At 43.5% G+C, this 24,728-nt stretch overlaps 1 long non-coding RNA gene across 1 annotated transcript in view; it reads right to left on the minus strand.

Moving 5' to 3' along the window:
• Positions 1-2,591: 2,591 nt before the first annotated feature.
• LOC126177061 (uncharacterized) overlaps positions 2,592-24,728 on the minus strand; it is a 28,248-nt gene continuing 6,111 nt past the window's right edge. Inside the window, exons 2-3 of the long non-coding RNA XR_007535740.1 lie at positions 11,473-11,548; positions 2,592-2,621 (exon numbers count right to left, since the gene is read on the minus strand). This is a non-coding gene — a long non-coding RNA (uncharacterized LOC126177061). The remainder of the gene's footprint in view (positions 2,622-11,472; positions 11,549-24,728) is intronic.

The raw sequence follows: 24,728 nt of genomic DNA on the forward strand, positions 1-24,728 counted from the left end.
TGATGATGGTTTCATCAAGATGAACATCTGTGAAGCCTAGAGTGATACTGTCACTGGTTCAATCACTCCTTGATGCTTGTGGACAGTATCAGCTTATTCCCAAGAATTGTCAGCATTCACTCAGTTTACACTAGGGAAGAATCCAGTGTGCATTTGGATGGCACTTTTTTGACTTTTGTGCAGAAAGGTGCACAGTATATCGCAGCATCTATTTCCAATAAGCTGCCACAATAATTCAAAAAACTTAGCAGTAATCCATGTGGTTTCAAATCAAAATTGAAGTGTTTCCTCACAGGTCACTACTCCTGTTCTGTCGAGTAGTTGCTTGAAAAATTAAGCTGATTCCTTGTTATATTTTTGATTGTATTTACATAAACTTATGGCTTTCTTTTGGTTTCATAAACATTGTACATTTTCTGACACATTTCATGACCTCCAAGCTTTGCTCCTCAAATTGGTTCTATGGAACAAGATGTATAAAAAAGAAACCACTTAGTAGATAATGGCCTGTTGGTCATGGTGATGACAGCTGGCAAAGAAGTCAATGCAAAATCTGAAGGAATCAAATGATAATTCTTCCGATGGTCTATTTCGTGTACCAGAGACATATCTTAATATTATCAGTAGCAAATCTCAAAGGATGAAGTTAACTAAAAAGTTACTTCTATATCACACTGCACAATTTGAGACACATGTGCTGAAGTACACTGAGGTAGTTTCATTGAATTAGTAATCAACACGTGTCACACACAAGAACCACTAAGACAAGAAGACCTCTTGAAGTGCACTTTGTACTTACTTCGCAACCTGGAAAGTATTTTCAGAAGACTTTTGGAGGTTTCTCAGGCCATGATTGACAGGTAGTCGAAATTGGAAACATGCATCAAAGTACTCTTCTAAAATGATACACTTGTTCTCCTCCATACATTCATGTTTGTGATATTTGCTCAAAAATGAGGAAAGCTCAGTTCCAAAATGCAATAAATAAAAATTTTAGGCAACAGTAAGTAGTGAATAAGTTGGAATAATATCAGTTGTCATGTTTAATGAGTATTGACTATGATTTAACCTATCGCTTTGGTAAAATTGTACATCTCACAATGTAATTTCTATAATACCAATGAACAATGGTTGCCAACAGAAAGTCATTTTTTTAGTTCAAATGGTGCATTTAAACTTTTATACACTTTTGGAGCTTTACCTCTTGTGCATGAAATATTGTGCAGATTGATGCAGCATTTCTATTCTTCACAGTACCTGATGATCTGAGAGGTTTATTCGACGACATCTAGTTAGGCGGGCACTTAACTGCATGGTTATCAGCATCTGCACAAGGTCCCAATTTTTACACAATCCTGTCTCACCACTTTTTATTCCCTGCTGTTCCATTCTGGTTCAGCAATTTGCCTTCCCCCTAGATCTGTGAGAACCATGACAACTGCCATTGCATCTGGAGGATGAGGATGAAATTGACCTGTCATTAAGATTCTGTGTACTATTCACTGACACATGACATGGCATTGATAGTGTTTCTTGTTGTAAATTAAAAGCCAGTATGTACTTGGTCTTTGAGAAATATTTTGGATCATTTAGCAGATAATTTAGACTTGAGATTGCAACTTCTTTTGCACTAACAACTGAAATGCTAAGTTTGTGGGGCCAGGAAACAGACTGGCATGGTAGATGTAATGAGAATGAAATCGAGATGAATAAGATATGTAGAAAAGAGTTTATTTGATTAAGTTGGTCAGTATTGTGCAGGGCAGCACACAAGAGGAGGAAGTATTGTAATGGCTGAGCCCTGAGCTGATGAAATTTGTGAGCACCCTGGAAGGAGGCCAGGAAACAGGATGGTGTTAATTATGTTACAAAATCAAACTTTTTACTGCTTGTGAAACTCGCCCTCAATGTGCCAGCACCAGGTGTGCTTCCACCCCTTTTCTCACATTTCAGTGACAGGAGCTGGACCTTCCTCCTCAATGGAGCCTGACTGACAAAAAAAAAAAAAACGAAATTTTGATTTAATATAACAAATAATTTATTTTCAAAAGTAAAACCACCAAATGAGAAACTAATATAATTTCAGCATGAAATGAGAAAGGACAATCAATTATGTGAATATTTTAGGGTGCTTACTGATCAGTGTGTGACTGAGCATAAAATCTGCTAGTACTGTTGATTCTCTTACATCATTGAGTAGAGTTCCAGAAAGCCAGAACTTTATTCCAGCTCCAGGGTGGCTATCTAAAGCCTTTCCAGGCAAATAAACCTTTATTGTCAACATTTCTGATAATTAGTGACCAAAATTTAAAATATAAAATGCTGTAGTAATCTGCTTATTAAAACATACAATCTTACATTACATGCTTAACTCGCTGTGGCAAGTTTAATCACTGAAGCGTAGAACAAATTTTGATTGGTTGTGCATAATCAGGGTCCTGGGGAAACGTGGAAGATTATTATTTCTTTTTGCTGCTTCAGCCGGGTTTCCTGTTCATCTATTTTACTAATTATGGCACAGCACACTTCACACACCATTCCGGCTCACTCTATGATGATGTCCACCATGTCGATTATTTTTGCCAGCCTCTATAGCACTTGCTTGGCCGACATCCTTGTAACTGGAAGTAAAAGCAAATACATGTCTGTGTTAAGTATTTCTCAATATTTGTTTGTTACAGTGGACTAAAATTCTGCATACCCTAAAAGGAGTACCAGTAACTATTACCAGCAGTTTTAAGCATTACAAAATATGTTGAAATGACCTATCCCACACAATTTGTGATTGACAATCATTACTTCTGACATTCACTCGAGCTCCTGAATCTCTATTCTAACAAACTTTAGCATGCTGAACTAGACAGAGATTTTCTTTAGTTTCTATTGCATCAAGTTTTAGAACATATCTTCCATTTTTAATATCAGTTAATTGGCCCATGCAGAAGTGCATGAACTTTGTATAAATTTGTTAAAGTGTTATTTCCTGAAACAAATGTTACTGTGTTGTCATATGTTCCTCCATTCTTGAGATACAGAAATAAGTTAATAAAAACAGGACATAGTTATAGGCTTAAAATTTAAATGATAGCGTTCTAAAGACAAAGCAGTGCTATTAATATATCTTCTGGTAAACCTTCCAGGATGCAAGGTCGTGGTCCATGAAACTCTTCAGCTCCTAACTCACCGTAGGAGAAACACCCCTCTGAAGATGTCCAGCGCAGCTCTGGACGAAACATTAGGAGCTGAAGAGTTTCATGGACCACGACCTTACATCCCGGAAGGTTTACCAGAAGATACGTCATCCGGTCCTGAAAGCCTTCATACAGTGCTATTAATATTTTCAATTTTTCATGAATAGCTAATATATAATTAAATAATATGTAGTTTAAGTACTAAGCTGTTAGGCTAAGCCTAAGTTTATTATATTAAATAATAAAATAATTTTATTGCATGCAAAAAAACTCACATTTCCATCAAACTAATACGTAGAGGCTTTTTTACAGCATATCTCTAGATGATGTCAACAATAAAACTTTGTTGGCTTGTAGTCCCCTGAAGTTAAAATCCTCACACAAGCTTGGAGAGTTTCCTGACCCATCCTATTCCTTAATTTTGTCATCAACCTGTTCATTGTACTAAATGACCTTTCCACACTGCAAGTCGAAACTGGAATGCACAGTACACATTCAATGAGTGAGTGTCTGTAGTGCTTCATAGATGATGTCGGCTCTCGGAATGAAAGAAGCAACATCAGAAGACATATCGTCTAATAAGTGTCGATGTTTGTAAGCCCCAAAATCAAGCACAGTTCTTTACAATCATTATCACTAAAATCCAGAAATTCTTTAAAACTTTCATAATATGCTCTTAGTTCTATCACTTTTATTGCCTTCTCATCGAGCCATTGCCCAATTTAATCAATCATACTTTCAACATATTTCCTTGCACTTCTTGTAGCTCGAATCTGCTCCTCTACATTCATGAATAGCACACCTTTAACTTTTGTTTCAGCCTCCTGCAGTTTTTTTAATTTCATTAAGTTTCATTTTCTGCACTATGTCCATCCCAGTCACAAAGACAGTCGATGTGTCTTAAATGTTTGAGTTCTAGGAACAAGTAGAGGGATTTGCGAACTTTTACATAAGTTTGAGACTGCATTTAATGTATTGTCTAAAATCGCTAAACCTACAATGAAATTGGAATTAATCATTTCTAACAAGATTCCTCCAGCTAAACTCGTTAATCCGTGCCATCCTTGTGTATATGTTCACATGCCATTATAATGGACTTGTAGGTTAGGAAAATAGCATGCACTGTGCGATAGGTACTAAACCATCGGATGTCAACAGCTTTGGGTATTTTTAAAACAGGTTTCTCTAAAGCACACTGAATTTCATGCAAAACATTTTCTGATTTGGAAGAACCATGAAAAAGTTTGTAAGTGCCCTGAATAACAATGAAAGCTTAGATTATACTCGTAGAGCAGCGCTACAAAACGTTCCACTCACTGAATAAAACAGGATTCTCAGTCTTTTATATTTAGTGACCTTCAAAATAAGCAAGGTGGTCCACTGAAATAGCAGGGTTCAGTGTTCCACAACAGCCATAAACCACTCTTAACTAAAATGATCACACCATCCCATCCCCCCCCCCCCCTCCTTTTTCCCATGTTGTGCTGAAATCACAATAATTTGTTTAGACAAAATTGTCATAAATACTAAAAATCAGATGTGACTCATTTGTGGAGTGTCTGCTATGCTTACCATAATCAGGGTCCCTGGGGAGCACACAGAGTATAATTAATTTCTTCAGCTGCTTTACCCACATTTCCTTTTGGTCTACCTCATTAATTTGTGAACAGCATGCTTAACACAGCATTCCTTTCCTGTCAATTTCCACATTCCACATGTATATAATTTTGGCCAGCCTCTGGCTGAGGTTGATTCTGTTGGTGCTGGTGAGGGCAGTCATGGGTGCCACTGTCGTTCCCATCGCTTTGCAGCATAAAAAAACAGCTACTTGCCCTGGCTGGCAGATGTTCTTGGAATTGGAAGTAAAAGCAAACACAAATCTGTGACTCAGGCGTATCAAGGCCATTATTACGGCCAGAGGTGGTTGTTCTGGGTACTGATTTCTCAGGATGTATGCACCCAAACTTCATGAAAATGTAATCATATGTCAGTTCTAGTATATTATATTTGTCCAATGAATACCCGTTTATCATCTATATTTCTTCTTTGTGTAGAAATTTTAATGGCTAGTAGTGTACTATTACCAGCTATATTTGAGACAGTCTTTTTGTTGTGCCTATCTGCCCCTCAGAATCTCCGCTATATGGTGGGTAGCAACTTTCCTTTCCACAATATAATAAAAACACAGTAGCATGTAGTAGTAGTATGCTCAATGAATTAGACTCCCCTGCGGGTCCGGGGTAAGAATAGGCCAGAGATATTCCTGCCTGTCATAAGAGGTGACTAAAAGGAGTCCCTCCCCCTCAAAGGGGTAGTTTGCGCCTGTGTCCGGAGACGGACAGTTTAACGCATTACATTTGGGGTCATTTTGGTTTTTCGCTTCTTCTGGTTTCTTCCTTCGGTTTCTTCCTTCCTTCGTTTTTCCTTTCTTTGTCCTTCTCCCTCTCTTGCTGTCTTCCTTACTTTTTACCTTGCCTTGCTCTCCTTGCTCTCTCCCTTCTTTTTTCCTATTATTCTCTCCTCCCTATGCATGCCTGAAGTCCAACCCACACATTGCCGGTGACGGGGTAAAGTGTAATTCCCCGCCCTGGGTAGGCAAGTAGGCCCCGTGCGTACCTCCTGGTAAAGGCCAGGCCCGGGGAGGGGGTGATTGCCCGAGCTGACACCTTCTGACCATGCCGATTGGTCCGTCCGTCCGTTTCTCGGGAGGTGTGACCTGAGGTGTAAACATTCACCTAAGGCGGGAGCACCCTCAGAGAGGGTCCCCACTAGGAAGGAGCATGCCATCAGAGACACTGGCAATAATGAAAGATTCATGCACAATGGATTTCTCTTCTCTCTCGACTTCTGCCCAAAAACGGAAACTTGACCAGCCACCAGTGGCAAACGTACCACCGCCTGCCCCAAAGTTCCTCGTAGTTTCTAGATCTGAGGACGGAAAGGATTTTTCATCTGTCAACCTTTCCGTTATTCAGAAGGGCATAGATGCCATAGCCGGACCTGTCAAGTCTTGTACCAGGATGCGTAATGGTATCTTGTTACTAGAAACTGAGAGCGCCTTTCAGGCACAAAATCTCCTTCGGGCCACACTCCTGTCCACGTTCCCTGTTCAGGTGGAGCCTCACCGCACTTTGAATTCATCGCATGGTGTGGTATCTACTAGATTACTTGATGGATTGACTGACAAGGAGATTCAGTCTTTCCCCACTGAGCAGGGCATGACGGCTGTCCATAGGGTCATGAAAAAGGTAAACAATGACCTTGCACCGACCCGGACACTTTTCTTGACCTTTGATAGTGTTCAGCTGCTTATGTGCATCAAAGTGGGCTGTGAGGTTATTTGTGTTCGCCCCCCTAAGTCCTGGCACTTACGTGCTGCTACCTCGGCTGCTCACAAGCTATTTGCTAGTAGCAAGCCCACGCTGCTCCCAGCGGGGAAATACAGTACCGTCCTAGCCTCTCCTTGGCCTACCAGGGAGGTGTCGACGCAGACATGCGATCTGACCTTTAGCGCTATGGTCGTCCGTTCGGCCAGTGCTAAGATCGCCCGGTCAACGTCTCCTCTGTGTCCCGTCACCCCTAAGACACAAGCACTTTCATCAGCTTCTGCCAAGACTCTGCCCCAGAAGTCAGAATCACAGGCCTTGAAGAAGGAACCGTCCCATGAAGACTTCTTACATACCCCCGAACTCCCAACCATCAACCAGTACTTCGACTAAATGTCCTTCCAAGAAGGCTCATAGGAAGCAAAGTTCTCCTTCTCCACCACAGCGTTTCTTCTCCTGCACTGATAATCAAACTAACTACGTAACAGATATCATCTCAGCAGAATGGGGAATAAGACAGGGTACCTGGTGTGGTTGGAGCCACACCTCAATACAACTCACAATTCTGCACTCGGGTTCATAATAAATCCCTTACCAACAAAAGAACAAACCAGTAAAAATTATTCCTAAATCTCAGAATCCAAAAAAGCTGTCAAATCCAATAGATGACATGTTTATAATCATATTGAGAAATAAATAGTTACCTGAAACTTAAACCCCACGAGTAGGAACCCGATAAGGTTCAATAATTTAAACCTCAATCATGTATGGCAGGCACAGTTTAATGAAGAGTTAGATGCCTCTCTTTCAAATTCTAAAGGGGGCAGCGGTAAAACATAGGGAGTGAAAGGCTAATTACAATTTATACAGAAACCAGATGGCAGTTAGAAGAGCTGAGGGGCACGAAAGGGAAGCAGTGGTTGGGAAGGGATTGAGACAGGGTTGTAACCTCTCCCTGATTTTATTCAATCTGTATATTGAGCAAGCAGTAAAGGAAACAAAAGAAAAATTCGGAGTAGGTATTAAAATCCATGGAGAAAAAATAAAAACTTCGAGGTTCACCGATGACATTGTAATTCTGTCTGAGACAGACTTGGAAGAGCAGTTGAATGGAATGGACAGTGTCTTGAAAGGACGATACAAGATCAACATAAAAAAAAGCAAAACGAGGATAATGGAATATCATCAAATTAAATCAGGCGATTCTGAGGGAATTAGATTAGGAAATGACACTTAAAGTAGTAAAGGAGTTTTGCTATTTGGGGAGCAAAATAACTGATGATGCTAGAAGTAGAGAGGATATAAAATGTAGACTGGCAATGGCAAGGAATGCGCTTCTGAAGAAGAGATATTTGTCAACATCGAGTATAGATTTAAGTGTCAGGAAGTAGTTTCTGAAAGTATTTGTATGGAGTGTAGCCATGTATGGAAGTGAAACATGGATGATAGTTTGGACAAGAATAGAATAAAAGCTTTTGAAATGTGGTGCTACAGAAGAATGCTGAAGATTGGATGGGTATATCACATAACTGATGAAGAGGTATTGAATAGAATTGGTGGGAAGAGGAGTTTGTGGCACAACTTGACAAGGAGGGACCAGTTGGTAGGAAATGTTCTGAGGCATCAAGGGATCACATATTTAGCATTGGAGGGCAGTGTGGAGGGTAAAAATCGTAGAGGTGGAGAAAGATGAATACACTACGTAGATTCAGAAGGATGTATGCTGCAGTAAGTACTGCTGCTTCTGCTTAGCAGACAACTCCAACTACACGATCACAGTATATGCTACTGAACAAGCCATAACAGGCCACAGCCAGGAAAGTTACACAGTTTGCGAGTGCACATCAATGTCTTGCATCTCAGCATTTCTTCACACTAATTACTACTTGCTTCACTCCGTTTTAGTTTTCTACATTTTTCACTTTCTGACCTGTATATTTTCCACTGTCCCCATCCTTGTCCCATCTCTGTTATCATTATATACAATTGACTCAGTTTTTTGCTCTTAACTCATGCGCAATGTTTTAGCACTAATGTCTTTCTTGCAGATTGCTGTCTTCCACCTCAAAGTTCTCAGGGTTTTGAATCTCGTCTGGTACAGTCCCAAACAGTCTGTCTTCCGTTCTCATCCTGTCTGGTAAGTCTTCCCTAACCCAAGGCTCTAGGTGACTTCTCCAAACTCTATCCCTTTTTCTAAACTTCTCCAGTTCCTTTCCCTTCATCCCTCTTCCTTCTCTCTCAACCCTTCTCTGAGGACGGAACCAGTGGCTCCAAAAGTGTGTGTTTGTGTGCATCCCCTCTTGCCCTGCTGAGTAGATTTTATCTATCTAATGGAAACATAAAGTGTCAGACTATCCAAACTGTGTTGCAGGCTGCCATACATGCTGTGGTGGGAGGCATACTTACAATAATGACAGTAGACACGGGTGACGCAGCAAGTGTTATTTCCCAAGGCCTGTTTGAAACATAGTGTCATCAGATTAACGTGCCTAATTTATGGCAGGATTTTAGTGGCTATAGCATAGCACACAATCTCAGATAATTAAATGGCAGACCTGTGTTCTGCTGGTGATAGGGAATGTAGCAATGATAGGCATGTTGCTCATAGTAAAAGCATTAATCACGGACTGCCTAATAGATGTTCATTTGTCTTGTGAGAAGAAGGCTATAGTAGATGCCTACATGGAGTAAAGCACAGTCTCATCTCTTTGGGATGAAAATTGCCAGGTGATCAAATCGCAGTTCGTCGACATAGAAAATAACAAATCTTGACACCAGCATACTGAAATACTCACTTGACTGAGTACTGAACAGAAAATTAAATTGAAGTTATGAGAATCTCAGTGTTTAACTGATATTCAGAGAAAAGGTTTAGTTCATATTTCAGGGAAATGAGCTGAGATACTTGAATATTCAGGTAACACTAGCTTTTTCTTCTAGCACATTAACCATTCTACCTTTCTGCCCATTCCTTGTTTGAAACGGACAGCTGTAGTGAAAGAGGTACACATGATGGTATATTGGGGAGCAATTGTGACATAAAACAGCTGCAGCTAACAAGAGGTTAGAGATTGGGCTAAGGCTGGTAGAAGTATGAGGCTGGTATTGCCCGTGAGGGAAATCAATAAAATGGTAATCCTGTATATCGGACAAGAAAATTTTAAATCAACAGTCCAGTGGATCCAAGGGATCAAGTACTTCATTTCCATTAATTTGAGTGTGTCATACTCGCATACTTCTAGAAAGACCATGCTTCTATCTTTACAGGTCATACCTACCAGTTTAGAATGTCATTTACTCTATCTGAGTGGTGGTTTGATTATAGCACCAATGGATTATTTATTAGGCCTAGAATTACTAAAAAGAATTACTTTATTTGTGGATGATATGTTGACTGCCACACTAACTTGTGAAGAGCATGAGGAGATGGTAGAGAAAGTTTTATATTAATTTGAGCAACATGATGTAATAGGCAATATCAAAAAATGAAACTTGGTGGTGAGAAAATGAATTTTTTGGGGCACATTATTAAGCCTGTGTCCTAACTGACAACAAAAATACAACCAGTTCATTACTTTCCAGTATCCCAGACAGAGGCAATCAAAAGTACCTTTAGATTTATCCAACTTCCAGAGTAACTTCATTCCAGATCAATTATTTAATGCAGAACCATTACTGAAATTTCTACACAAACAGATATCGTAGATTTGGTCAGAACTATGCGAATCTGCTTTCAGTAAAATAAAAAATGCACTAGCTATTTCACAATTGTTGTACCATCTGGATATGCACCAGGTTGGGAGCTTCTCCCTTCCAAATCAGAGGCATTTACAGTACATGAACTGTCTGTACAATACTCTTTGCTAGTGAGCCTACACGACTGCTGAGTTAGTTTTCACTATTATATGCACTTTTAGGAAATTCAGTCACTGTTTGTTTGTAATCACACCAAAGTATATTGTGATAACCAGCCTTTAAGCTTACTTCTCAATTGCAAATTTCTGCACGCAACACTGGTTCAGTTCTAAATACGGTTTTGAAATAGTTTACATAATGGGAGAGAATGATGTAGTAACTTGGGATCTGAGGGATAAAGTACTAAATATAAAATCTTACTGATGCAAGATAACATTTATCATCTGCATTAAATATCTTTAGTTACGTGTCGCATCTCCGTGACAGAGACCCCAGGTGGAGAGAAATCTGAATACAATTTACCCTTAACCCACCTGAGGCACTAGTTAGATACTGTGTGTTTCACAATAATGAGTTACGTTATTGCTGTCTCATGAGGTATGATAACGGGTGCAATTGAATTCCACAGGACAGTCTGGAGAAGCTAATCTTGTGCACCCATAGAGCACTGGGGATCCTGGAGTGGCTAAATGTGCTGGGAAAATAAATGACTAATGCTGTTTTTCTTTCCTCCAAAGCAGTGTGTAATGAATTATCCAGAAATTCCTAGTCTGTCAAAATGCTGAATCTTCGAACCATGGCTCCAAAGGTGAGCTACACCTAATCATTACCAAGAAACCCCTGAAAATCCTTGCCATTCACTTAAGCTGGTCCCCTTTCCTGGGGCTGTGCAGGTGTTAAACCCATTGTTGGAATATGAAAGCTATTTTCCAAATATGTCAACTTACATATATTGAAAAGTGCCACTGGTGCAATGACAATATGACAAGTGATTAAAAATTACTTCTTGATTGCCAACATGTGGAGTGTAATCATTTCTGATAATGCACAAAAATTTACTAGTGTAAAATGTAAAAAGTTCCTGCATGTTTATTATATTGAACAGATCCTAAAATCAAGTTACCATCCTGAAAGTAAACCCAGAGAAAGATAGCTTGGAGAGTTGGACAGATTAATGAGAACTTCTGCTTTAAACAACAAATTTTGTGGCCAAATTACTTTTCATTATTTTAAAGATATTTTAATAATCTACTTCATACCTCTATAGTATGTTCTATTCCTCTGCTCGTCTTATCCTCTTCACCCTCTGCTCAATGTACGTGGCACTATCCTCAACTGCACAAAGAACATTATGTATAAGAACAGATGTAGGTAGAATAGCTAAAATGTGAACAGAAACAGATGAAAACGTTTCTGAAAGAAATTTATTGGCAGAAATGACTTTTACTTGGGTAGCTCAGTCAGCAGAACACATGCAAGTGAAAGGCAAAGGTTCACAGTGCTAGTTGGAGACCTCCACACAGTTGTAACCTGCCAGCAATTTTCATATCACAGCACACACTACTGGGTGGTGGTGGTTGTTGGGATGTTTAAGGGGGACTAAACAGCTAAGGTCATCAGTCCCCCATTCCAAAAACAAGCGAGACAGTCGCAGAGCAGATAAAACCCCAAGGGGAAGGAGACTGCCCCCCCCCCCCCCCCCCCCCCAGGTGCTAAAGAAATTACGCGGATGTTAAATGCTTCGTTTGTTTCAGACTTGCATGAAAATAGTCAAACGAAGAACACGACTGTTGTCCTCTTGCAAGACTACATTCTTAGCACCATGATCATCATGAGCCTTTAGAAGAAAGGAAACCACTTGGTGGTGGTGGTGGTGGTGGTGGTGGTGGTGGTGGTGGTGGTGGTTGTTAGGATGTTTAAGGGGGACTAAACAGCTAAGGTCATCAGTCCCCCATTCCAAAAACAGGCGAGACATTAAGGCACGGAGCAGATAAAACCCCAAGGGGAAGGATACTCCCCCCCAGGCCCTAAAAGAACACAAATTAGGCAACGAACATTACAGAAAAGAAGAGTACTGACGAACACCAGGCAGACTGGTTGACTGACCACGACAACAAAAAAGGGAAAGAGTCAACCATCCGATGAGACACCAAAACAGCAACAAATATGGAGACGCGAGGACAAAAGACACAGAAACGGAAAAGTGCAGGACCCCCCTAAATGGATCCATAAAAAGGACTAGCATGGATAAAATGTAAAACACTGTCAGCCATGGAGGCATCGTCGCATAAAATCAAAGGCAAGGTGCCCGGGAGATTAAGACGGCCGAAGGGTGCGCAGTTGGGGACACTCCAATAAAACATGGGCGACCGTCAGCCGGGACCCACACCGACACGGGAGGATCCTCCTGACGTAAAAGATGGCCGTGCATCAGGTATGTATGGCCGATGCGGAGCCAACACAGGATGACAGAGTCCCTGCGAGAAGACCGCAGGGAGGAGCGCCACACATTGGTCGTCTCCTTGACAGCCCGCAGTTTATTCTGGGCTGTCATGCCATGCCACTCAACAGACCACACCCCAAGCACCTTACGGCGCAACACCAGCTGCAGGTCACGAGCTGTGAGGCCGATCTCCAAAGCTGGGGCGTCGATCGCCCCTTTGGCCAGCCTGTCAACACGTTCGTTCCCCGGGATGCCAACGTGACCTGGCGTCCAAACCAAGACCACCGAACGACCAGAGTGGGTAATGGTGGAAACAGACTCCCGAATAGAGGACACCAGAGGAGAAGAGGGATAGCAGCGGTCGATGGCCTGAAGGCTGCTCAGGGAGTCACTGCAGATGACGACAGACCTACCTGAGCAGAAACGCATATGCTCAATAGCGCGCAAGATGGCCACCAGCTCTGCAGTAAAAATACTGCAGTCAGCCAGCAAGGAGCGTTGCTCAACATGGGCAGCGTGAGCAAAAGCGTAGGCAGTGCGACCATCAACCAGGGAACCATCAGTGTAGACCGGCTCACAGCCCGGAAATGTTTCGAGGAGCGCAAGAAAACGGCGACGGAGGGCCACAGGCGGAACCGAGTCCTTAGGTCCCTGTGCCAAATCCAGACGGACGGACGGCCGGGACAAACACCAGGGAGGCGTAGGTGTACAGACCCGGAAGGGAGGCAGAAGAGGGAACGACTCCAGTTCTGACAGCAGGGACTGGACACGGACAGCTACGGAAAGCCCAGACCTAGGTCGCCGTTCGGGCAGATGGAGGACCATGGCAGGGAAAAGCAGGCGACGATTGGGATGGCCTGGCGAGCAATGCACGTGGACAGCATAGTCGGTGAGCAGTCGATGGCGGTGAATCTGCAGCGGGGGAACCCCGGCCTCCACCAGTAGACTATCCACGGGGCTGGTACAAAAAGCGCCAGTTGCAAGCCGAACCCCACAGTGGTGTATGGGGTCTAACAACTTCAACACTGAGGGTGATGCAGACCCATAAGCCGGGCTCCCATAATCAAGCCAGGACTGCACAAGGGCTCTGTACAATCGCAGCAGCGTGCAGCGATCTGCACCCCAAGACGTATGGCTAAGGCAGCAGAGGGCGTTGAGGTGCCGCCAGCAATTTTGCTTCAGCTGAGTAATATGAGGAACCCATGTGAGCCGGGCATCAAACATGAGTCCCAAGAAGCGGCAAGTGTCCACCACTTCAAGCAGGTGGCCGTCGAGGTAAAGTTCAGGATGAGGGTGGACCGTCTGACGCCTGCAGAAGTGCATAACTTGAGTCTTGGCTGCAGAGAACTGAAAACCATGAGTCAGAGTCCATGATGCTGCCTTGCGAACGGCGACTTGCAGCCTGCGTTCGGCGACTCCCATAGTCGTGGAGCTAAATGAGATGCAGAAGTCGTCGGCATACAAAGGAGGAGACACCGACGACCCCACGGCTGCAGCCAGACCATTAATGGCCACTAGAAATAAGGAGACGCTCAACACTGAGCCCTGCGGGACCCCATTTTCCTGTAAATAAGATGAACTAGAGGCGGCACCGACTTGCACCCGGAAAGAGTGGCGCAATAAAAAGGTTTGAAGAAAAGCCGAGAGCCGACCACGAAGACCCCACTCACACAACGTGGCGAGGATGTGATGCCTCCATGTGGTGTCATACGCCTTCCGCAGATCGAAAAATACAGCAACGAGATGCTGACGTCGGGCAAAGGCCATACGGATAGCAGATTCCAGCCGCACCAAATTGTCCGTGGCAGACCGGCCCCGACGGAAGCCACCCTGGGATGGAGCGAGACCGCGCAGCTCAAGGACCCAACACAAACGCCGCCCCACCATACGTTCGAGCAATTTGCACAAAACGTTGGTGAGGGTAATGGGACGATAGCTGTCCACCGCCAGTGGGTCCGCACCGGGCTTCAAGATGGGGACAATAACACCCTCTCGCCATTGCAACGGGAACCCGCCTTCGCTCCAAATGCGGTTAAAGATGGTGAGGATGTGTCTCTGGCAGTCCTTGGAGAGATGCTTCAGCATCTGTGCGTGGATGCAGTCTGGGCCTGGTGCTGTATCAGGGCAATCGGCGAGGGCAGCGAGGAATTCCCTCTCGCTGAAAGGAGCATTGTAAGTTTCAGAACGACGCGTGTGGAATGAGAACGGCGTCCGCTCGGCTCGCTCCTTTAGAGAGCGAAAGGCGGGGGGATAGGATGCAGTCGCAGAGCTCTGAGCAAAGTGCGTGGCAAGCCGTTCAGCAATGGCGGCAGCGTCCGTGCAGACAGCGCCGTCCAAGGAGAGCCCAGGGACACCCATAGGGGTCTGGTATCCGTAAATCCGCCGGATCCTGGACCACACGAGCGAGGGGGAGACATGGGAGCCCAAGGATGAGACATACCTCTCCCAGCACTCCTGCTTACGCCGTGCAATAAGACGATGGGCGAAGGCATGGAGCCTCTTAAAGGTGATGAGGGTCTCAAGAGACGGGTGCCGCCTATGACGCTGGAGAGCCCGCTGACGGTCACGAATAGCCTCGGCAACCTCTGGCGACCACCAGGGTACAGCCCTCCTCCGAGGGTGGCCAGAAGGACGGGGGATGGCAGCCTCGGCCGCTGAAATGATGGACGTGGTTAAAACACGCACCACCTCGTCAATGTCACCCTGTGGGGGAGACTCAATGGTTGCAGCGGAAGTAAAAGCTGGCCAGTCAGCCCTGTGGAGAGCCCAGCGGGGCAAGCGCCCAGAAGAATGACACTGGGGCAGTGACAAATAGATGGGAAAATGGTCACTACCACACAGGTCAGGATGCACTCTCCAGTGGAGGGATGGGACAAGTCCAGGGCTGCAAATAGAGAGATCGATGGCCGAGAACGAGCCATGGGCCACACTGAAATGCGTGGGAGCACCGGTGTTCAAGAGGCTAAGGTCGAGCTGAGCCAACACATGCTCCACGGCCCGACCGCGGTCATCGGAGACAGTCCCACCCCATAGAGGGTTGTGGGCATTGAAATCGCCCAGCAGCAAAAAAGGTGGCGGCAGTTGGGCTATCAGAGCAGCCAGGACATGCTGCGCGACAGCACCATCAGGTGGAAGGTAAATACTGCAGACGGTAATAGCCTGTGGCGTCCACACCCGAACAGCGACAGCCTCTAAAGCTGTTTGTAGAGGTACAAACTCGCTGTGAAGAGAGTTAAGGACATATATGCAGACGCCACCAGACACCCTTTCATAAGCTGCCCGGTTCTTAAAATAACCCCGATAGCCACGGAGGGCGGGGGTTCGCATTGCTGGAAACGAAGTTTCCTGCAGAGCAATGCAAAGGAAAGGATGACGGCTGATAAGTTGGCGGAGCTCAGCTAGATGGTGGAAGAAACCGCTGCAGTTCCACTGGAGGATGGTATTAGCCATGGATGGGAAAGGCGTGAAGGGATTGGGGAGGCAGATTACACCTCCGGGGCCCCTGCTGCTACTGAGTCACCACCTGGACAACAGCTATCTATTGCATCCGAGGGACTGGCGAGATCCATGTCCTCAGTGGACGCCAGAATCTCCACCTCATCCTCAGACGCAGAGCTTGTAGGAAGCGGTGGAATGGGTGCCACCGCAATGTCGGTAGCCTTGGGGAGTCTCTTCTTCTTCTGCTTCTCGCACTGCGCCTTGGGTGGTTCAGGCTGGGAGGGCGTCACTGTGTCTGTCTCAGGGACAGACGATGACCGTGTGTCCCGACGACCAGGGACTGGCGGTTGTTTGAGCCACTTGTGGCTGTCAGCTTTGGAACCGGTCGGAACATGCGAAGGGAGGTCCCCAAGGGACCCCTTCCTTAAGAGAGTAGCCGAAGAAGTCTTACGCTTCTTCGGCTGGGAAGGGGGGACTGATGTCCCCGATGGTTGGGGGGGGTGTTGCTCCTGAAGTAGATGGAGCAGGAGCAACAGGAGGTTTAGTGCCCCCCACCATCAAGGGGGCAGGTGTGGGACTTCGACTCTGAGAGATGACTGGAGTGGATGGAATTGTAGAAGGAGTGACAGTTGCGGCATAAGAAGCTGTCATGCGCACTGGATGAAGCTGATCATATTTCCGCTTCGCCTCAGTGTACGTCAGGCGGTCGAGAGTCTTGATTTCCATGATCTTCCGCTCCTTCTGCAGAATCGGACAGTCTGGCGAGCAAGGCGGATGGTGCGCATCACAGTTCACACAGATTGGAGGTGGCGCACAGGGATGATCAGGATGAGAAGGTCGACCGCAATCACGACAGACGAGGTCGGAAGCACAGCGTGAAGACATGTGGCCGAACTTCCAACACTTGAAGCACCGCATCGGGGGAGGGATATACGGCTTGACATCACAACGGTACACCATCACCTTGACCTTCTCAGGTAACGTGTCGCCACCGGTGCCTTCATCTTGGCCTTCGAGGGTAACTTGACGATCCCTCGGACCCCGGTGGACGCGCCGGACGAAATGGACATCTCGGCGCTCCAAGTTGGCGCGCAGCTCGTCATCAGACTGTAAAAGGAGATCGCGGTGAAAAATAATTCCCTGGACCATATTTAAGCTGTTATGTGGGGTGATAGTAACAGACACATCCCCCAACTTCGTACAAGCCAGCAAGGCTCGTGACTGGGCAGAGGATGCCGTTTTTATCAACACCGATCCAGACCGCATCTTGGACAAGCCCTCCACCTCCCCGAACTTGTCCTCTAAATGTTTGACAAAGAACTGAGGCTTCACAGACACAAACGAGTCCCCGTCAGCTCTGGTACAGACGAGATACCGGGGCGAGTATCTTTCGCTCTCATTCACAGCCTTTCGTTCCTCCCATGGTGTGGCCAGGGAGGGGAACGATTTGGGGTCATACACATTAGCCTTAAAGTGAGCTTTGGAACGCTTAGAGACTGCTGACGGCTGGCCGCCAGCGAGAGATGATGTACCACGCTTCATTGCGGGTCATCCGCCCTGATGCCACCTACTCCGACCAAGGGCCCTCCCCACGGGCGCCACCCAGCCACAGCAAAGGCCACTTGGCAGGATGGCCATTGCCGGGAGTCCCGATGCCCCAGAGAGATGGGCACCTACTCCTTGGCATACGTGGGGAGTTAACGGCGCAGGCATCAGTAGAGCGATCCCTGTGTTGTCAGGGGGCTACAACCAAGAGGGTACATGGCGGCCCCACCACAACGGACTTGCTACCGTGCTGGATGTTAGGTGACATGTGGTCCATGGGCGTCGTCAGTGCAGAAAATGGCCCTGCACAGTGCTTGGCAGAAAGTGCACGCAGGAGCGTATCCATGCCCAAGCGATGGAGAGCGGGCAGGACTGCAATGCAACGACGAATAAGATGGCGAAAGTTCTCAACACAACATGGACACAATGCACCAAGTAAGGCGCCCTTCCCCAATCGGCTCGCTCTTCGGAAAAATTTTGAGATATGGAGGTCAAACCTGACAGGGGACCATCACATAAGGCCGAAACGTTTGAGACTCCTTTTAGTCGCCTCTTACGACAGGCAGGAATACCGCGGGCCTATTCTAACCCCCGAACCCGCAGGGGGGACACTACTGGGAGTGAAACATTCACTATGAGGACATTTATCACGGCTTCTGAAGCCACAGGTATTGAACACTTACCATAAGTCAAAAAAATTCGAATCTGAGGAGTAATTTTTGTAAAAATTATGACATAATTCTGAGTATCTATCAGAGTTGTTTACAATCAACAAAGAGATGTAAATTAGTATAATGTTACTACCTAGCCAGTGTTTCATGCATTGGATCTGCAGACGGCCACATTTGCTTGTTCTAATGCCAGCAGCTTGCAGTGTCGCCTGGTCCAAAACACTGTCATTTGCTATAAGACAAAGGCACATTCTGCATAATGGTACTTTTAGTGGTGTACTGTTACTTAGTTATGGGTTTATTTATGATAAAAATAAAAAATGTAAATTATTTCAGATGTATAACAATTCTGAAAAATAATAGTAGTGCACCTGTAACACAGCTGATGGGTAAAAAACCAAACAGGTAACTGAAATATGATTCAAATGTAATTACATTTTAAATAATAAAACCTTAAAAGTACAGTATATATAAAGAACATGTTGTTTGACACTATTTGCTAGTATTCACTGTTTTAATTTTATAAAGTTGCATGTATTAATAATTACTAGGACGTTCTGTTCTAGTGTGTGCTTGTGTTTGGCTAATGGGGTGGTGAAGGGGATGAGGATGGTGTGGTGGTGGGGGGGGCGGGGGGTGGAAAGGCAACTGTCAGATTTGTCACAACAGACATGCCAACTGAACTTTAAACCGTCATCCCTCCTTAGTTGCTCAAGAAGAGACCAAAAGCACCTGCTTCAAATATTTTCTGATTAAGTAGCCCACAATCAAACAAAACTAAAGAGAGAAAAAAATGCTGAGTAGTCCACTATGCCTCACTAATGAACATATTAGTGTATAAACCGTGTAAAATGTGCCCTGCAGGAATTCCACCCCAGAAGAGTGCCCTTTTCTGTATATTGACAAGACAAAGAGTCATCAGAAAAAAGATATAATTATTTGTTCCCCATTTGGTATCTTGTTATAACATAGAATTAGAAGAGACTTTGCCCAACATGAAACACACGTTATAAAGTGGCAGAGGGGATGCAGGGGGTTGAAGGATGTCACGGAGTGGGAATCTCGTGGAAGTGGAGGAAACAAAGAAGAAATTTAGGAGACAAATCTCATGCTGTAGAGAAAGTTGTTTTACAGTTCTGGTTCTTAAATGTTGTACACATTCAAATCAAACAATAGATGCACCAGACTTTCATTCTAATGTGAAGTTTGGTGGTCATTATGCACCCACAGAAAGCTAAACATTGGTTGTAAGCCAGCTGGAGTGAGATACGGGCTACCAGATGTATTTGAAGGACACAAACTGACATTGGGTCTGGCGGATGAATTGAAGAGTTGAGTAAAAAAAAGTTATTCCTCATGTCCAGACATTAACAGACAGGACGTGCCTACCTTCAGAAAGTGAAATTCTTATCGCGAATAATTTTCTTTGACAAGTAGTACATTCCTCAGGTATCTTTCATACAAAATGACCTTATTTCATGGTCCATTTGATTCTCTCCCTGTGTACAATATAAAATGAATTATGGTTCAGGTGTCCAGCAGATACAGTCAACGTTAAGTTCAAGACATCAGACAAACTGCATGAAACAAAAAAAATAAAATAAAAACAGCTCCATTTGCAAAGTGAAGGTAGGTGAAAGTAACAAGGATTGGTGACATTCATGTGAATGTTCCATTTTCCATATCAGTCTAATTAAACACTAGGTTAATTATAAAGAAATGAGGAAAAGATGTGTGTACTTTTAACAAACAGAAGCATATACTGCAAAATGTTGGCCAGACTTACATCAGCTTCAGAATATGATACAAGTACTATGTGTGGAGTACTGGAGTGAATCTAGTTTAAGGTGCTCATCTCTGAGGCCTTGACCACAATAATGGAGGCATGCAGAATATTTTACAGAGCTACAGGTGGGTGGGAGGGGAGGTCCAATTTTAAATGGATATATTTACTAACAAATAAACATGACTCACTACTCAGAGAATAGGGCAAATGGACATACTGTAGTGAAGAACAATGAGTAGGCCTTCAGTTTTAATGCACAAAAATTAGCCACATACAGAATGTCACATACAAACACACAAATGGAGGATTTGAACTCTAGAATCTTCCACTCCATGTGTTTTGTATACATCCATCTGCTCACAGATGGTTGTGGGCCTTGGATTTTCAGTACGGACTTTCCAATCTGTACAACTGAACAGCCAGCAGGTGATGTTTCAAGTGATCGCTGGCACCTGTAGATATTTGATACAGTCATTGAATATTGGCCTTTGTTCTGACTGGATCAGACATGGGAATCTTCCAACACATATTGTGCCATCTTCAGCCCCCATGCACAATATCACCAAAACAGTATTCTCGGTAAAATAACAATTTGGCAATTTAGATGGCTAACAGGTGTTCAATTTGACACTGTGTACCTGGAGAAAAATGTTATTTCAAAATTGTACAGATGCCACACTCCAGACACAAGTGTTGAAAAGAACGGAAGGGGGACAGTGTATGGGAGGAGAGAGAGAGCCACAATGCTATTCAGTCTGTATAATGAACAAGTTTGAAAAAGAAGATGAAAGGAAAACATTGAGGTTTTTGAATGAATTTTAATTCTGTGAGATGGAAAATCACTTGGGAGAGCAGTTAAATAAATCTCTTTAAAGAGATTATAAGATGAACAACAAAAGCAAAACAAATATAATGAAAAGTAGTCTAATTCAACGATCTAATTCACTCAGAATCACTTGATTTAATGAGACACATGAAGCAAGACATTATTGTATAACAGGATGCCATAAGAATGTGGTATTCTCCCTTGGTTTAAATTAAGGGGCTAGGTATTTTATCTAAAGATTTACAGTAAAAGTTTTCTCTTATCAAATTTGTTGTACATGATCCAGAAGAGTTCATCAATCTTCTGACTGGTTTGTTGTGGCCCATCCTGAACTACTCTATCCCAACTACTTCACCTCACAGTGTAACACACTCAATTATTTTCGGGACTACTCTATTCTCTCCCTTCTCCTGAAGTTGTTTCCTCTGTAGCTCCCCCAGGTATGATGGAAGATACTCTTTGCTCTCTTAACATGTGGCCTGTCATTTTGTCCCTTCTTGTCATTGTTTCTGTGGTTAAACTCTTCATTTCTTATAATTTGGGCCACTGATTTTCAACATTCCTATGTAGAACCACATCTCTAACACTTTGATTCTGTCCTTTTCTGGTTTTCCCACAATACTTGACATCTATACAATTATGTAGTCCTTCCAAATTTACAATGCTCCCCCACGCCCCCCAGTCTTTTATGACTTATGAAGAAATGTTAACTGTGCCTCCAGCATTATTTGATTGCACGTCTCCAAATACTTTGTTTAACTCTTAATCTTCATTGGATAACCAATGCCTTCTAACTCCTCTTCTATCATGTCATCAGACAAATTGTACCCCACATAGATGGCTTAATGCACACTTTGCACCTATCAGCTCAATACTCTGACTTCAACAGTGAAACTACTTTTGCACTCTTAATGTTTGTTCCTTTGGTTTAATTTCACCAAAGGTTGCTTTGACTTTTTTATATGCTCAATAGTCCTACCAATGACTATTTCACTTTTGTTTTCTTCACATTTTTTTCTGCAGTCATTTCACTTTGGCTTTTCTGCTTTCCTATTTATTTTACACTTAAATGACTTATAATGATGTATTTCTATCTCTTACTGCACATTTTTATTTCCTTAATTAACAAATCAATTTCAGTATTTCCTCTGTAACACAATGTTTCTTTAGTCACCTTGTGCATACTTACATTGGCCTGTTCAACTTCTGTGATTATCCTTTTCAGATAAATCCCTTCCTCTTCAACTGACCTGCCTATTGCAGTATTCATTACCACAGTATTTACTGCTTCAGAGAACTTCAAACACACACATTCTTCCAAGTACCCCACTTCCTTCACCACCAATAGTTCTGGATAATTCTCATAAGCTTCAGTCTATTCTTCATCATTACTAACATAATTACTAAATTGTGATATGACTCTATATCTGCTCCTGGGTATACCTTGCAATCCAATATCAGATTTTGAAAAAGGTCTCAAAATGATGTAATCCAGCTAGAATCTTCTCAAGACTCTACAACTTTTCGAAATGTACCACCTCTATTAATTTTCGAATAGTATATTCATAATTAATAATAAACTTACAGAACAATTGAATCTGTTTTTTTTTTTACTTTGTCACTCCCATTGCCAAGTTCATACTGTTCTAAAATTCTGCCTTCTATTACATCCCCTACTACAACATTCTAATCACTCACGGTTATTAGATTTCCATACTCCTTTCATAAACATTTTGTCCTATACTTTCACTCTCTTTATCAGATTGTGACATTGGCAGATATACCTGAACCATTAGTGGTTTTTTTCCCCAGTCAATTCTGATGAGCATAATCTTATTACTGAACTGCCCACTGTATTTACCTGCACAGATCCACGCCCAAAATCTGGGTAAGCAGTTGTAATGTGCATCACACAAGTCAGCAGCTACAGCTAGAAGTTCAACAACAGCCAGAGGCTGACACTCGGAGATGCTCAGAGCCTCTCATTTGTGCACTCTACTCGCCAGCTGACAGCTTTTGGAGACAGGACTGGTCAGCTCTAACTCAGTCACATTTGCCTTGATGTGTGTGTTACCTCGCTGTTATTGTGCACCTCTCCATTGCCAGTGTATCTATTACAACAAGCTGTGTCAAGGCTTAATAAAGTTCATTGTGTCCGTCACAACATAGTGTTCTCTTGTGGGATTAGAACATACACAGTGACTCATTTGATTTTAGCCAAGGAATCTTTGGAATTATCTGATGGCCTCTGCTTCTTGGCTTTAGATTTCTGCCATGAATTATTACAACTTATTCCATGAAAATGGACACTGAAACTATTTGACAACATAGTGTTGGAAAGATATTTGCTATGACTACAAGGAATGACAGCATCGGAACAGAAGTTTTGCATAATGGCTTACCACACAGATCAGTCCTTGCTTATCTCTTGTTTAATTTAAATGAATGTGATATTTCTCCAATACAGCCCATATAATTTGGCTATGCAGATGACTGGCCAACATCTTCTGATATAGCCATATTCAACCAATACTTCAAAAAAAGGTTACAACCTAATGTAAGCAAAACTTAAGTTGCACATTTTCACCTGTCAGACTGGCACACAGAGCCCTTGATGCACATTTTGAGAGAGAGTATCATAACATGCACCCAAAATACCTTGGGACAGACACTTCCTTGTAAGTAGCACTTAACACCAACACCTGGAAAGCTCAAAAGCACATACAACATTCTGAACAAGCTCTGTGGTCTAGTGAGGCAGTGTCAGCAAACACTCTTCAGTCAATAGCACAGTACATCAACTGTGTGCCCATTTAGTGGAACAGTACATATGTGAAAAAGATGTACATATATCTTAACTGATCTGCATCCACTGTCAGTAGGTCTGTACAATATATTTCCACACATTGGTTACCTATCTCAGGTCATATTCCACATCATTACATAAGGTGAAAAAGTGCTCTACTACACACACATCAGAATTCTTATCATGGCCGGGTTTCTTCCTGAAAATGAATTCAATGCCACCAATAAACAGAAATGCTGTCAGCAACAAAAGTGTTCTCTGACATGTCTGAAACTGTCTTGCACCCACAAGAAAATCCATGGACTTGACAAGCCCTGAGAAATTTGTGGATTTGAATGGTGCATGGAAGATGTGTAAACATGTTCCACAAGTGAGGTAAATTTTCATTACCGTCTTTGGACTGTGGGGTGTGATGGCAGATAGTAGCTCATGTGTTACAAACATGTCCCACAAGCGCCTACAAGGGTCGTTTTGAAGAATTTCTGACAGTGATGATTAATGTGGTGATCGATTAATGTGGTGATCGATTAATGTGGTGATCGATTAATGTGGTGATCGATTAATGTGGTGATCGATTAATGTGGTGGTCGATTAATGTGGTGGTCGATTAATGTGGTGGTCGATTAATGTGGTGGTCGATTAATGTGGTGGTCGATTAATGTGGTGGTCGATTAATGTGGTGGTCGATTAATGTGGTGGTCGATTAATGTGGTGGTCGATTAATGTGGTGGTCGATTAATGTGGTGGTCGATTAATGTGGTGGTCGATTAATGTGGTGGTCGATTAATGTGGTGGTCGATTAATGTGGTGGTCGATTAATGTGGTGGTCGATTAATGTGGTGGTCGATTAATGTGGTGGTCGATTAATGTGGTGGTCGATTAATGTGGTGGTCGATTAATGTGGTGGTCGATTAATGTGGTGGTCGATTAATGTGGTGGTCGATTAATGTGGTGGTCGATTAATGTGGTGGTCGATTAATGTGGTGGTCGATTAATGTGG

Source organism: Schistocerca cancellata, chromosome 3 (assembly GCF_023864275.1).
Source record: "Schistocerca cancellata isolate TAMUIC-IGC-003103 chromosome 3, iqSchCanc2.1, whole genome shotgun sequence".
Classification (NCBI taxonomy): Eukaryota; Metazoa; Arthropoda; class Insecta; order Orthoptera; family Acrididae; genus Schistocerca; species Schistocerca cancellata.